Source organism: Squalius cephalus (genome assembly GCF_949319135.1).
Source record: "Squalius cephalus genome assembly, chromosome: 11".
NCBI classification, from domain to species: domain Eukaryota; kingdom Metazoa; phylum Chordata; class Actinopteri; order Cypriniformes; family Leuciscidae; genus Squalius; species Squalius cephalus.
The window spans coordinates 26260373-26274404 of NC_137132.1; the positions used below are offsets into that span (position 1 = coordinate 26260373).

Sequence of the window (14032 nt, forward strand, 5' to 3'; positions counted from 1 at the left end):
TGTGAAGAGGGGAGAAGCGGTTCCGAGTGGAGATCTCGAAGACTGGGGCCGGCGGAGGCAGAAAGGTTCTGGCCCGCGGCCTGGCTCGAGTCTTCCGCTGCTGGATCATCCAAGGCCTGTGGTGTGTCGGAGCCGGTGTGAAGGATGGCTGAGATAATCGCGTTCTGGGTGTGTGGTTTCTGTACAGAGAAACGCACGGAGTAGAGGAAGTAGGGGTGATAACATTACTTAACACAGACTTGTGAGCATCAGCCCGCGATGTTTCAAGCTCTGATTACCGTTCCCGAAGCTCAGTCTGCTTCTCTAGTAGGACGTGGATCTGCTTCTCCACGGCCTCCAGCTCCAACTGCACCACGTGCAGCTCGAACGTTTCCTCACCTGCACTCAAAGGTAGACACCCAACCGATACTAGCGAGCTAAAGCTAGAAGCGGATGTTCAGAGAGTTGGATTCAAGTAGCGATATAAAAGCAATCCGATTGTTTTCATTATAGAATATTATCAGGGATATGTTCATCCGCTGTAAAAGCAGAAAAATAGTACTTTATAAAACTGGTATAAAGAAGAAATCGAGGATTAAGAATTAAATTGTTGTAGCTCCAAACTCAAACCGCGCAGCAGCAACAACACGAAGTGAGTGACCTAATGAAACTGGGTGACGTAACAATATTTGTCCACTAAGTCACTCAGTAGGAAGAGTTAGTCCATCAGGTTCAGCATAATCTCTCTGCTCAGTTCCTGGGGTCTCAGAGTTGCTTGTCACTTCTATTTGTGCCAATAAGGAGCTCTGAAATTTTACCCCCCACTAACTGACTATCTTCACTGCCGGAGACACTAATTGTCCCGAGCGGCCGTTTAGAATTGAGAGCTCCCAGAGCACAAAAACTTCCCCAGCATGTCCTTGAGTAATACTCAAAAATTCCTTAAATAATCAGCTTCACACACATAAGCTGTACACATTAATTTCATTAGGGAGCACCCATTCATTTTGATTGAGGGGGCGTGTTCGTTAAACATACTGTCATGAGCGTGCCGGACTTTCACTCAACTCCGCACTCATTCACCCACTAACACTCTTTGGTGTGGTGAACAAATGAGTCCCACTCATAGACAGTAAAAGAAATGGACACAGCGACCCCATAGACTTCAACGGAGAAAAGTGAAGTCAATTAGAAGCACTCACTTCCTGATGGCTGAGCGTACTGCGCAGACTCAAACTGAGCTTGACGACGTAGATGTGATGTGAGCAACCTGTCTGTCTTCTTGTAGCTGTGCCAAGAGAAATCTGAATCATTCCCTTCCGAAACTTGCAGAGACGGAGATTGTGAGTAGGAGGTGTCCATGAGCTAGGAGCAGGAGCAACTTTTGCTAAGTATTCTGATTAATAATTTTGTCATTTTGCCTCCACATCCCCCCGATTGCCTGCGAGCAATAATGTCTCCTAATGTCTCTTTATGACGCAATTGTTAGCCTATTTTTACAAAAACTGCTTCTACGGGGCCATAACATAAGATACAAGGTAATGGAGCCTTTTATACATTTTCGTGTTTCTTTAGAAATAAATAATGGACAAATGGAGTCTTTAAACGCCTCAGATGTAAAGTTATTCGCTGTCAAAGTGGCGCCAAAATGAATGGGAGTCAATGGAATGCTAACAGCAGGTGATGGTCTGCTAATCAATGGCGGCCTCCGGGGAAGCTTCAGTTTCCGGCTGATGGATTACCCCCTTGGTCCCACTGAAGAGATGGGTCCCAGCTTAGGACCCAAGCAATCCGATTGGTTCAAAGCACGTTTTATGGGTAATCGCTTTAGTGCCTGGTTACAAATCATACAAAATCACTTTATTATAGAAGTCGTTTGAACTACGTTATAACGAGTCATTAATGCATTTTAACTTATATGTTTCATATAATAATATATAACCGAAGCTATAGATTGTGAAAATTTCTCGTTGTTAGTGTTTTTTTAGTTAGCTTAGATAGTAGCATCCCATCTAACACAAAACGTTGTGACAACGTCGTCAGTTAGTCGTCATTTGGTCAGCGTGACATTACTTATGTGACAAGTAATGTCACGCTGACCAAATGACGACTAACTGACGACGTTGTCCATTTTTTAGAATACTGGCTAACGTTCCAGGAACGTTGTGAGTTTATCCCATGGAGAATGTTGTAGAGACGTGGTCCACTGGTCTCTACAACGTATCCTTAGGACCTATCATGTTTTTCCTGTAAATATAGCAAATATAGCAAACAATATAAATCATGACATGGAGGCGCCGGCGCGCCACGGTCACTTGCATTGCACGTGATGCCGAATTAACCGAAACTCAAGACATGAGAAATATAGCCTATCTAAAGAAAGCTTTAAATGTCTTTAAACGAAACAATTCAAAATGAAAAGAAATAGGCTACTCTCTGATTATGTAATCCAAGATGTGCATTTCTCTCTAGGCTATAGGCGCGTTCACTACGGAGATGGCGATCGTCAACTTCATCTTTGCAGCAGACACTGACAGAAAAAACTAGTTTATTAATAAAAATCAATGCACGCGTGTCACCGGATTTACAAATGCACATCTTGCTTGTTGCACACACACTCGGCACACATATTATGTCGAAATAACGAGATATTGTGTCGAAATAACATTAATAATAATAATAAATCTTTAATAATATTTGATTGAATGCTGAATGTTGTGCTTGTTCAATTTAATAAAATTAATACTTTAATTTTGATCATTAATTGAATATTAAATATTAAGTGGACAATTTTTGCTCATTTATTAAAAGTATTTATATATAATATATCTAGCACCCCCTCAAGCACATGTTAAAAAATTATCTGGCGCCACCCCTCGTTATAACGGCCCACGTATTAAAAATGGTTGGGTCTAAATCGGGCTCATAATTACAGTTAATGTGTCGGGCCGGGCCGAGCTCGGACACAACGGGCTCAGGTAGGGTCGGGCTTGATTTTTTGAGCCCGATCTAAGCTCTACTCGTCATTACCCAAGCAAGTTGTTTGGGCTTGTTGGGGCTCTCTGATAGCAGTATCTTCAGGCTAACGTAAACCGGAAGTTCGTTACCGGCTTGTTCTATGTTGCCATAGCGATCATGGGAAAGGTCAGAGTTCGGGAAAGTTGTGAATAGCATGTTTAAAAACAACCATACAGTAGTTGACCAAAGTGCTTAACAAGGTCCAAAATCAAAGAGATAATATACACAAACAATACACAATATACAAAACAAAATAACCAACAGTAGAAAAAGGTCAAGATATCAAAGCTCAACTTGAATTGAAAGCCACTGCATAGTAATGGATCTTAAGCAAGGACTTGAATGTTTCAATGGTCCAAGCTTTTCTTACATTAATAGGTAGACTATTCCAGAGTTTTGGAGCAGCCACTGCAAAGGCTCGGTCACCTTTGTTTTTTAACCTGGATCTGGGCACATCGAGGAGCATCTGATTGGAAGACCTCAGTGCGTTGACACATGTGTGGACATGTAAAAGCTCCGATAAATAAGAAGGCGACAACCCATTTAAGATTTTGAAAACAATTAATACAATTTTAATTTCAATCCTGAAACAAACAGGAAGCCAGTGAAGCGTGGCCAAAACAGGTGTAATTTGGTCACGCTTTTTGGTCCCGGTTAAAAGTCGAGCTGCTGCATTCTGGACTAACTGTAACCGACAAAGGGATGACTGATCCAATCCAACATACAAAGAGTTACAGTAGTCTAAACGGGACATGATAAATGCATGTATGACTCTTTCAAAGTCTTTGCGAAGCAGGTAGGGCTTGACCTTAGCCAAAACATTCCTCTCCTCTGCTCTTCATCTCATGTTCCTCTCCTCTCTTCTGCTCTTACTCTTCTGTTCATTGTTTGTTCATGTTACTTCACAGTGCATATGTTACAGTGTAACAAATACAACTTTTTATTTCAATAATGTAGGCTACATAACTAGTTAACTAGAGTTTAATAAATGGAACATTATTGTAAAGTGTTACCAATTTTTTTATACACCGATTCAGACGTCTCGTGAGCTCAGTGTTGGACAGATCAGTTGTTTTACCCATTCATTGAAGTGTTTTTAATGAATGGTTAATGTTTTAACCATTCATTAAAATCTTGACCAGCATTTCAAGGACAATTAGGAAGAAAACAAATAAAATGCTTTTATGTAACTCAAATATTATTATTTTTTTTCCACTGATAGGCCTATTTTAATTATTATTATTATTTATTTATTTTAATTATTCCATAATTTAATGAGGGCCCAATTCTGGGACAAGCTTGGTCAGGCCAAGACAAACCGACTGAGACTTGTCTTATCTCAGACTATATTATCTCAGGCTAAGAGACCATCTTAAATGAGATAAGGTTTTCACTTCCACTTTCACTTTCACTTCAGTAGTTTCACTTTATGAGCCTCACAAAATATGCATAACAAAAACAAACATTCTTCTCTATTATTTTGGGCTAAGCCTACATTAGCTGTAGTTTTCCAAACATTTCCTTATAAAATATGATTAATAATTTTTGCATTATGCATTTTCCGCTTTTGCCAAACACCATTTTACACAAACATAGATTCATGTGGGTTTTTGTACTTTCAAAGTGGGCTTTATAATACAACAGCACATTTATTTTGGATTTTCTTAAGGGGGAAAAAAATCATTATTATTATTTTTTTTTCACTTTTAGTTTCAGTTTTGATTTCCCTGACCTCCTTTGACCTTCAAGGAGCTGTGTGGACACATTTGAAATCACACATTATCTTGACAACACCCATAAAACTCATGTTATCATCCTTTATTACTTAAGTTGCTTACAATAGTTGCTTTGCAAGATCTTGGCAGAAAGTAGGCCTATATATTTATTATTATATTATATTCTAAATTTTTGTTGTTCTTACAGCCATCCACGGATGAATTCCTAGTTCCTGTTTCCGTATTTGGGTGGTTGACATATTTGGCTAAAAAAAAAAAAAAAAAAATCTCAAATGTAAGTCATATGGAACTCATTGGGTTATATTCTACCAACTCTTATATTTTCAAATATACATGTGGTCTTGTAGATTTTGTCCTGAAATTTACATTTATTCACTAGTTTACTGTCTTATAGGCTAACTAAAATTGTCATATGACTTGACATGAATGTTATTGTGTATTAAATTAAAAAGGGGTAGGCCTATAATGTGATAATGTAGCCTAAGTCAATTTATCCTGATTCTTTATCATTACTATATAAAAGTATAGCATTTTACAAAGCAAATTTGGAGTTGACATAGGCCTATGTCAGTCATAATATTATTCAAATTGCCATCAAATTACTGACAATGTCAAACAATAATATTAATTAGCTTTTTAGAAAATGTCATCTTCGAAAGAATGGGTGATTTATTAGTCACACTGTACGGACAATCTGAATACGGCTCAGTTTGTCTATGTATCTTGCTCTGTCGAGCGACAGAAGTGATTCGTACACTGTAAAAAATGCTGGGTTAAAAATAACTCAACTTGGGTTGTTTTATAACTCAGCCGCTGGTTAACTATTGCACCAGCCCAGCAGTAGTTAATTTGACCCAGCAAGATGGGTCGGTCATATTTAACCCAACAGATGAGTTAAATATTCTACCCAAATGCTGGGTCAAACTAATTACAATTATGGGTTGATTTAACTACATACTTTGGTTAAATAGTGTACCCAAATGTTGGGTCAATTTAATTACAATTATGGGTTGATTTAACTACATATTAGTTATATAGTGTACCCAAATGCTGGGTCAAATTAATTACAATTCTGGGTTGATTCAACTACATACTTGTTATAAAGTGTACCCAAATTCTGGGTAAAATTAACCCAAATGCCAGATTAATTCTAACACATTACAGTACAATTTATGAAAATAAATTGCAATAGACTACCCATAGCTATAAAACTGTTAAACTACAAACTTAGAACAGAATACATGCTAGATTTATGCATATATTATGCAATAAACACTTAAACAATACAAAAACAAAACAACAATGTAATCTCTGAATTTTTTTTATTAACATTAATTAATTGCAACAATATAGTGGAACTGGTGCAGTTCATATAAAAAATATAGTGGAACTGGTGCAGTGGAGATTTGCATGCCTTGGCCTCATGAAGGTACTCCACCATGTTTATTCCAGGCTAAAAAAGAAAGAATACAAGAGAGTGAGAGTTAGAGAGTGCAAGTGAGTAAGGACCAAATGTCTACCGACTACTATAGTATAATTAAAATATAGACATTGTGAGGACCATTTTCCTGGTCCTCACTAGAGAAATTGTTTTATGATAAAGTCTAGTTAACTTTACAATTTGGAAAAGATTCGGTGCATTTATAATTCAAAAAGTTGAACTGTAATAGTCTACATCTCATTGCACATAACAAAATATTTTTTGATTAAGTCTTAGAGCATATAGCTCACATCACAGAAAACAATTTTAAAAAACGATTCAGACCTCAATTGACCTAAAAAGCCATAAATTGATTAATGATATATCATTACAATAAACATGTTCAGAAAACGAATGTGGCCCACCTATCTGACTATCCTGTCTGGCCAATGGGCAGCGGGGTTAGGTGGTCAGATAGATGGGCCGCAAATGCTTTGTAGATTTAGAAGACTTCTTTAGAGTCAACCTCAGAGTCAGATCCAAATTGGTTAAAATACAACAGTGTCAACTTTCTGATAATTATGTTAATTTCTGCACTCAATACTTTGTTGGTGCCTGTATTAGAACAAATTACTGCATCAGTGCGGTGTGGTACAGAGGTTACCAGCCTGTGGCACTGCTGAGGTGTTCTAGAAGCCCAGGATGCTTTGATAGTGACCAACTTAAGCTTATAGAACAGCCATTTTCCGAATACTGTCAGGCTATATTTGATGCCTGTCCCCAAAAGTATAGTAAAAAAATACCTGGATATGCATGTGTGCGTGCACAGTCTTGAGCTCAGATATGTTGATAAAATGAATAAAGTTTCCCCCTTTAGATGTACTTGAGGACTTACAGGCTTATGGTCGATGAAGGCCAAGCTGCATTCCTGAATGGTGTGGCAAACCACTTTCGCACCGCGGCCATGGCCAACTCTCCAAGTTGTAGGTGGAAGCAAGGCTGGCAGCTGCCTCAGGGCGAGTTCCCCAACACCATCTGTAAGACATAGGCGTCAATACAATGTGGAATGGCATACCTGTGATTTCACAATCCCCGCAATATCGTCGCATAAATATCCTGCATATTCCATCGCATTTTTTAAGAAAACATGCCACATAATCAAGGATTTTTGCCTGCAACAATCACAAAAAAAAAACTGCGTTTTTCTGGAGGGACTGGTTAATGTTATTAGTTACACCGGTACCGCTGTGTTGACTCTGCTGTGAAAACTTGGCATTTTTTGTACCCAATTAGCATAAAGAGGCTGACGGATTTATTAAACTATTCCTATGATGATATCACTCACTATTCTCTATTCACTAAGTCACTATTCTGGCCAAAATTATGTGAAAAGTTTTTGGTCAAAAAACTTTAAAAATGTTGGAAAGAGGAATGCTAATATATTAATATATTATATTACAAATATATTACCTGGTGTTAATCCATCCAGGGGCAATGTCAGCTCTGTCTTGCCAGGTACAGGATCTTCTCAGCATAGATGGGTAGCCATGTTTCAAACAACTTTGATGCAGCATCCCAATGCAGGACAAGAAAGTTCTGTGCAATCTATAAAATGGAAAACACATTTTTAAAATTAATTCAATGTAGCACACTAATAAAACGTTTTAAACAATGCATCCTCATATTCAAGATCATATTTCCCTATACCTACCATGCCTTTGGTCATCAGGCGAGGGAACTCTTCAAGAATCTGATGATGGTCCAATTGTAGTCCCTAATCCACTTGGCCCTGTAGACTGCCGTGTTCTGCATGTAACGTTAGGTCTCTATCTGGCTGAGGGGCTGAGAATTGTTTCTCAACCATTATTTAAGCTGTGACGCACGTTCGTCTGATATGGTACATTCTGTAAAAAAGAACAAAGTTGTCAGTCACTGAAATATGATTGTTTTGCTTCATCAAATAATTATTCTGTTTAATAATTACCTGGTATGAGAGCCCTTGCAAGAGCGCCATCAACTTAAGTTATACAAAATATAGAGATAAAAATCCTCCCTCTCTACAATTCATATGACAAATTGCATAAAGTTACATGTAAATTGTCTATGTTTTTACTGCACAATAATATTTGTGGCTGCTCACTGAATAGGGCACAGAAATATATTATATATTTCTTAATGTTACAGGCCCCGCGCAGAAGGCCAAGTAAGTTAACGTTAGAGAGACAGTTCTGCAAAATAAGTGCATCCGATCTTTATATGTATAACTTAAACCAAACACAAATAAAAGTAAACTCATAATGAACACTATAACCTTGTAACTGGAGTCTTGAATCGAATTAAACGCATTTCACAATAACCTCGTGTGTTACAGCGTTCACAAAATGGCGGACAGTCTGCATAGACCTATATTCAACATATTCACAACCCCGAACGTCATTAACGTTACCCGAAATATCTGCGGTATGAACATATACATTCACATTACAGTGCATATTATCAAGTTGTTGTAACAATAGTACCTGCAAAATAACAGGACAAATTGATGAAACAGGAGACACCGCGTCACGTCGCACCAAATCCTCAGAAGATGTGAGGGGGCGCAGGCGCGCACAGAGTCCTCCTTTCAGTTTTCAAAATTGTCCCGGTTTCTCACCACAAAAGACTATATTCTTACACTAATCCTGTAATGATTTACTTTTCAAGTCCCACATCTCCGCATAAATAAAAATAAACTTTTGCTTAATGTATAATACCTTACAAAAATGTAATTCAGACCAAATAAGCAGGCTATCCGTGCTGATAACGGCTAAATGGCTAACGTTAGCTACGTTGTTAGCCAAACCAACCAACTAGCCTCGACATCGACAATATATAGTAATTTAATAGGTAACGCAACACAGACAATGTGAATTAGACATGTAGTAGTGTACACATACCTTTTATTATTTGTTTGCCTCGCTGGATGATCAGTCAGGTTCTCTGCTGTGACGAGCGCTCGGTGTGTGGACTCGGGTGACGATATGATGACGTTCGAAGCACAAACAACCCACGTTCTGGGTCAAACGATATAATGTTGGGTTGATGGATTTTGACTCAACATATGAGTTGCACAAAATAACCCAACTTCCATATAAATAACCCATAATGGGTAAAGAATTTCATAACCCAGCGGTTGGGTAGATTAAATAACCCAGCATTTTTAAAAAAATACCCAACTTCCATATAAATAACCCATAATGGGTAAAGAATTTCATAACCCAGCGGTTGGGTAGATTAAATAACCCAGCATTTTAAAAAAAATACCCAACTTCCATATAAATAACCCATAATGGGTAAAGAATTTCATAACCCAGCGGTTGGGTAGATTAAATAACCCAGCATTTTTTAGAGTGTAGGCTATTCTACTGGGTCAACGTTTTTCCAGCAGGAAGGGATTGTTTTCCCCCACGCCACGCCCCGTATGACTGGACATCGACTTGGCTTGGTCAAACAGACTTGGAACGAAATAAAGGTGATGACAGAATTTCTATTTTATTTTATATATTTTTTGGTTACACTATATCTTTAAAGATGGTTTTCACATATCTGAGTGGTTTCACTTTTGAATTTGCGCCTCACACAGCCTACAGCATGCAAGGTAACGGCCTTGTAACTTAATTACAGTTAGCAGTTTGAAATTCTGTGGCTATAAATGCCCAGTGCGCTGTTGTAGACATGTATATCGCATGTCATTCTTCGTGATTTGTGAATATAGGATTCTGTCCGAAATCTTTTTTTTTTTTTTTCATAGCCAATAACTTAACTTAACTTTTATAATGCGTAGCACGCCCAGAGCATATATATATATATATATATATATATATATATATATATATATATATATATATATATATATATATATATATATAGGCTATATCTCTAATTACATGGCTCTGGCACGCCTAAAGTTGGTTATCTTGTCCTGCTAGATGTTTGGCTAGATCAGGCAAACGCTTGATGAGTCCGCTAGTCAGGAATCAAAATAACTTTAGATTGAGCCTGATTTGTGAAAACTTTCTTAATCGCATCATGTGTTCGCGTTCCGGTGTTTCTCACTGCTCTGCTGATTCCACTTCCAACAATTTGATCAATAAATTAGGCCTAACAGTTTTTGTTTCCGATGTTTATTTCCTGAGAACTGCAATAAAAAAAAATAAAAAAAAAATAAAAAAAAAATTTCCTGAGAACTCTCAGGTATTGAAGCCTATACAGTGCCCTAGAGAAAGATTAGGCTATTGCATATGTGCAAATAACTTTTTTTTTTTTTTTGCCCTCTTCAGTTTGTCCAGTCCAGCATGGGTGTACAGGCAGGAGTTCTTCTCTGCTGGCTTCACGGTTAGATTTTAAATTTCCAAACATTATATGAATTAATTATTTTTACATTTTGTGAGGTTACTTCTTTAAAATGATTAGTATTCATATGTTAACTTCTTTAAATGTAAATTCATATATATATATATATTTTAAGTTTATTATCTTTCAATTATTTTATCATTATTATTTTGCAGTTCTTTGTGCTGTCGTGTTTGGTGATGTTTGGAAGGTGGAGGTAGAGTCTAAAATGGATGCTCTGGTCTCATCTTGTGTCGTGTTGCCCTGTACATTCAAATACCCTGCTCAAGAACAGCCCTCCAGTCGTATTAAAGGCATGTGGCACAAAAATCCAAACAGGAATGAATTGATCTATCACAATGACAAGGGTTCTCGACAATTTCAAGGGTCGTACAAAACTGGTTGGTTCACTGGGTGATTTAAACTGCTCCTTGGAGATTGATGATGTCAAAAACCATGACAACGGCCCGTATTGTTTCAGGGTGGAATTAGAGACATCTGAAATAGACAAGTACTCCTTTGTGGATAACTGTGTGACAATTAAAATGATTGGTAAGTGTGCTTTTGAGCTGTCAACCTGTCATTACAAATAAGAAAGCAGACTAAAACATGGAAAGAGTCCAAATTATATTTTTGTAACTAAATAAATAATCTTGTTTTTGCTTTTTACTATGTGAAATATGTGTTTTGTAATTCACAATTAATATATTTTATGTACAGAGCAAGCATCAAAACCAGAGTTGCTGGCTGAGACGTCTGTGGAAGAGGGTCAACCTGTAATCTTCAAATGCTCCGTCCGTCACACCTGTCCGTCCCATCAGCCCACTCTCAGCTGGAACCACCCTGGAAAAACCATCATGAGCTACAAGGACATTGGTCATGGAAATTGGGAAGCAGAGTCAATCCTTACCTTCACCCCAACAAAAGAGGATGATCACTCCTCTGTCACATGCACAGTCAAGTACCACGGGAGTGTTGAGGGTGAAATGCAAGCCACTCACCAAATCATTGTGAAAGGTATAACAATACTACTCTTCTGTGTGTGTATATATTGTGATAATTTGAAGTAAGTAAATGTGTGTTTTTTTTTTTTTTTTTTACTAGAACAAGCAAATCTTAGCCAGTTCATCATACCAACCATCTCTGGTCTTGGAGCTGCTCTTTTGGTTGGATTACTGTGTTTAATCATTGTCATAAAATATAAGTGAGTCGGGATCTGACTACAAAATAAATATCAATGAGTTATATTATAGAACACATCCCTGAAAACGGTTTACACTGTATAAATGAAAATAACCAATTTGATGTAAAATTGATCTTTTTTAAAAAAAAAAAAATACTGCAGTTATGTGAGCATTTGAGAATACATTGTGACATTCTGGTATCTTTCAGTATTTTGTTTTAAATCACTAAAATCTTTCCCAGGAAGCGCATTGCAGATCTCCAATCCAGAAACGACAATACGTGAGTAAATCATAAGTTAGCATTTAGTTCAGCAGTTTTGAATCTACATGAGAACATTATTGTGCCTCAGTCTTTCTTTTTAATTTTTTTTTTATACGTTTTGTGGCTTTGAATCCATTTCTGCGAACTTTGTCATCATCTATAAAGTAGTGTACCCTTAAAAGGTGTGTATATATCCCATAATAACTTCTTTTTTCAAGAACAATGTATCAACTCATGAGAGAAAATAATACAGATCTGTTTAAAATATATAATAATTAGTGCTGTCAGTTTATATAAAAAAATATATTAATAGCAACATTTTCTTTAATTAATCACGATTAATTGCATTTAACATTAAAGTTATTAAAGGAGACCTATTATGCAAAAATCATTTTAAAATTGTTTTTGAACATATTTATGTGTCTGCAGTGTGTGTACACAACCACTGTTGTAAAAATTCACTCCATTTGTTATTTTCCCCATAAATCTGAAACCGTGTCTCAAAATGAGACGTTCAGGAATGTGCTCCAATGTGACGTCACATTGGAACAGGCCCCGTCAACGATTGGCAACGGAATATGCCCTATTGGTGCATTCAAGTCCTCCTGGGAATTTGGGAAGTCATGTTTACGGCGCCTGGTATATTAAAATCACTCTCGTCAGAGCAAAATGGCGGTGTACCTTCTCTTAATTAACTTAATTTATGAAGCCATTGTAAACTTTATTGTTACATATCATTTTGTTATATTACAATGCAATTTGTTACATTATATTATTATCATATTTTGAGCAGGCAATCAGCTTACTTCATAGTAAATAGAAAAGCCTGACACTATCACTGCTAAATATGTTTTATCGCCATGTTTCTCACTGACTCGCCCCCAACTCGTAAACATCAGTGCTTAAAGAAAATCCCAAGCTTCCCACTTATATTAACGACATTGTGGTGGCATTCATGTGCGTTCAACTCGTAAATACGATTAGGGGTGGGCGATATGACCAAAATCTTATATCATGATATGAGTAATTTAATTTCACGATAACGATATATTTTACAATATAGTTATTTTTGGTTTAAATAAGGTTTTTATGATATCAAAAATGTTGATACCATTGAGATACCATTATTCTTATCACCATTTCTAATACAATTTAAAAAGCTAATTGGCTTCTAGCCTAAAAAATACTCTCAAGCTTACTGAAGACAAGTAAACAGTGATAAAGAAAGAGCAAAGAAAACAAACTACAATAAAACAAAGACTCAAATGAAATGAACCTACCAAAAAAAACGCCAAGCACTAGAAATACTAGGCCTAAATAAAATGTATTAAAAAAAAAACAAATGTATAAAAAAACAATGCATAGTCTTTACTGTGTAAATGAAATCTACATTTATTCTTATTAAAGTTACAAAAGTGATTCAGTCAAGAGCAGTGAGAGATCTTCTCTCTTTTTTGTTGTTAATAATAATGACAGCAGGTAAATTTGGATGCTGTCACTTTAAGACCGACAGCATGGATCCAATATTGTGGGTTTTTTTTTCCTCAACTGTTTATGTTCACTTAAAACATAAATGACTCTGTTTACTCTTGCAAATACATTGTCACTTTGACTCATAAGTATGTGTATTTAACCGCTCAAGCCCAATTAGGTGGCAAAAAGCATTCAGTTCAGTTCTAATACTGTATATTACGCTGTTTGTTTTTGACAACCTTGTGTGTACTTGACAGTTTAAGCGCAATACGGGACACGCCATCAGACATTATGACGAAAAACTGCAATGCCACCTGAGTGTGACCATGATAGAGATGATAATCAAAACCAAACCAAACAGATGTTTTGTTTTTGGCAGAGAATCTGAGGCACACAGGCTCCGCTCTACTGGAAATCAGGGTGGGGAGCAGCAGCTAATTTGCATTTAAAGATACATGCATGAAAACGGTATGTTTTTCCTTGCATTTACAAGATGGTATACTAAATTATCAGTGGGGTATTTTGAGCTGAAACTTCACAGACACATTCTGAGGACACCCAAGACTTATTTTACATCTTGTATAAAGGG

The 14032-nt window shown here is 36.9% G+C and overlaps 1 protein-coding gene, 1 long non-coding RNA gene and 1 pseudogene across 4 annotated transcripts in view; 2 read left to right on the forward strand and 1 right to left on the reverse strand.

Moving 5' to 3' along the window:
- The window catches only part of LOC307167355 (sialic acid-binding Ig-like lectin 14), a 340868-nt gene that overhangs the window by 56665 nt on the left and 270171 nt on the right, over positions 1-14032 (forward strand). The window lies entirely within an intron of this gene.
- Positions 5722-7896, reverse strand: LOC307167366. Of its 2 annotated transcripts, none has more exons than XR_013822761.1 (5): positions 7865-7896; positions 7624-7758; positions 7049-7188; positions 6080-6186; positions 5722-5850 (listed from the first exon to the last, which is right to left on the reverse strand). It is a non-coding gene; the product is annotated as an uncharacterized lncRNA (long non-coding RNA). The 2 variants fall into 2 exon arrangements; XR_013822762.1 differs by having other exon boundaries at positions 5723-5850; positions 7861-7895.
- On the forward strand, positions 9596-13991 carry LOC307167294 (sialic acid-binding Ig-like lectin 14; annotated as a pseudogene). Its single transcript, XR_013824093.1, has 7 exons — positions 9596-9664; positions 10473-10527; positions 10701-11076; positions 11245-11541; positions 11629-11728; positions 11950-11988; positions 13823-13991. The product of XR_013824093.1 is annotated as a sialic acid-binding Ig-like lectin 14 (transcript).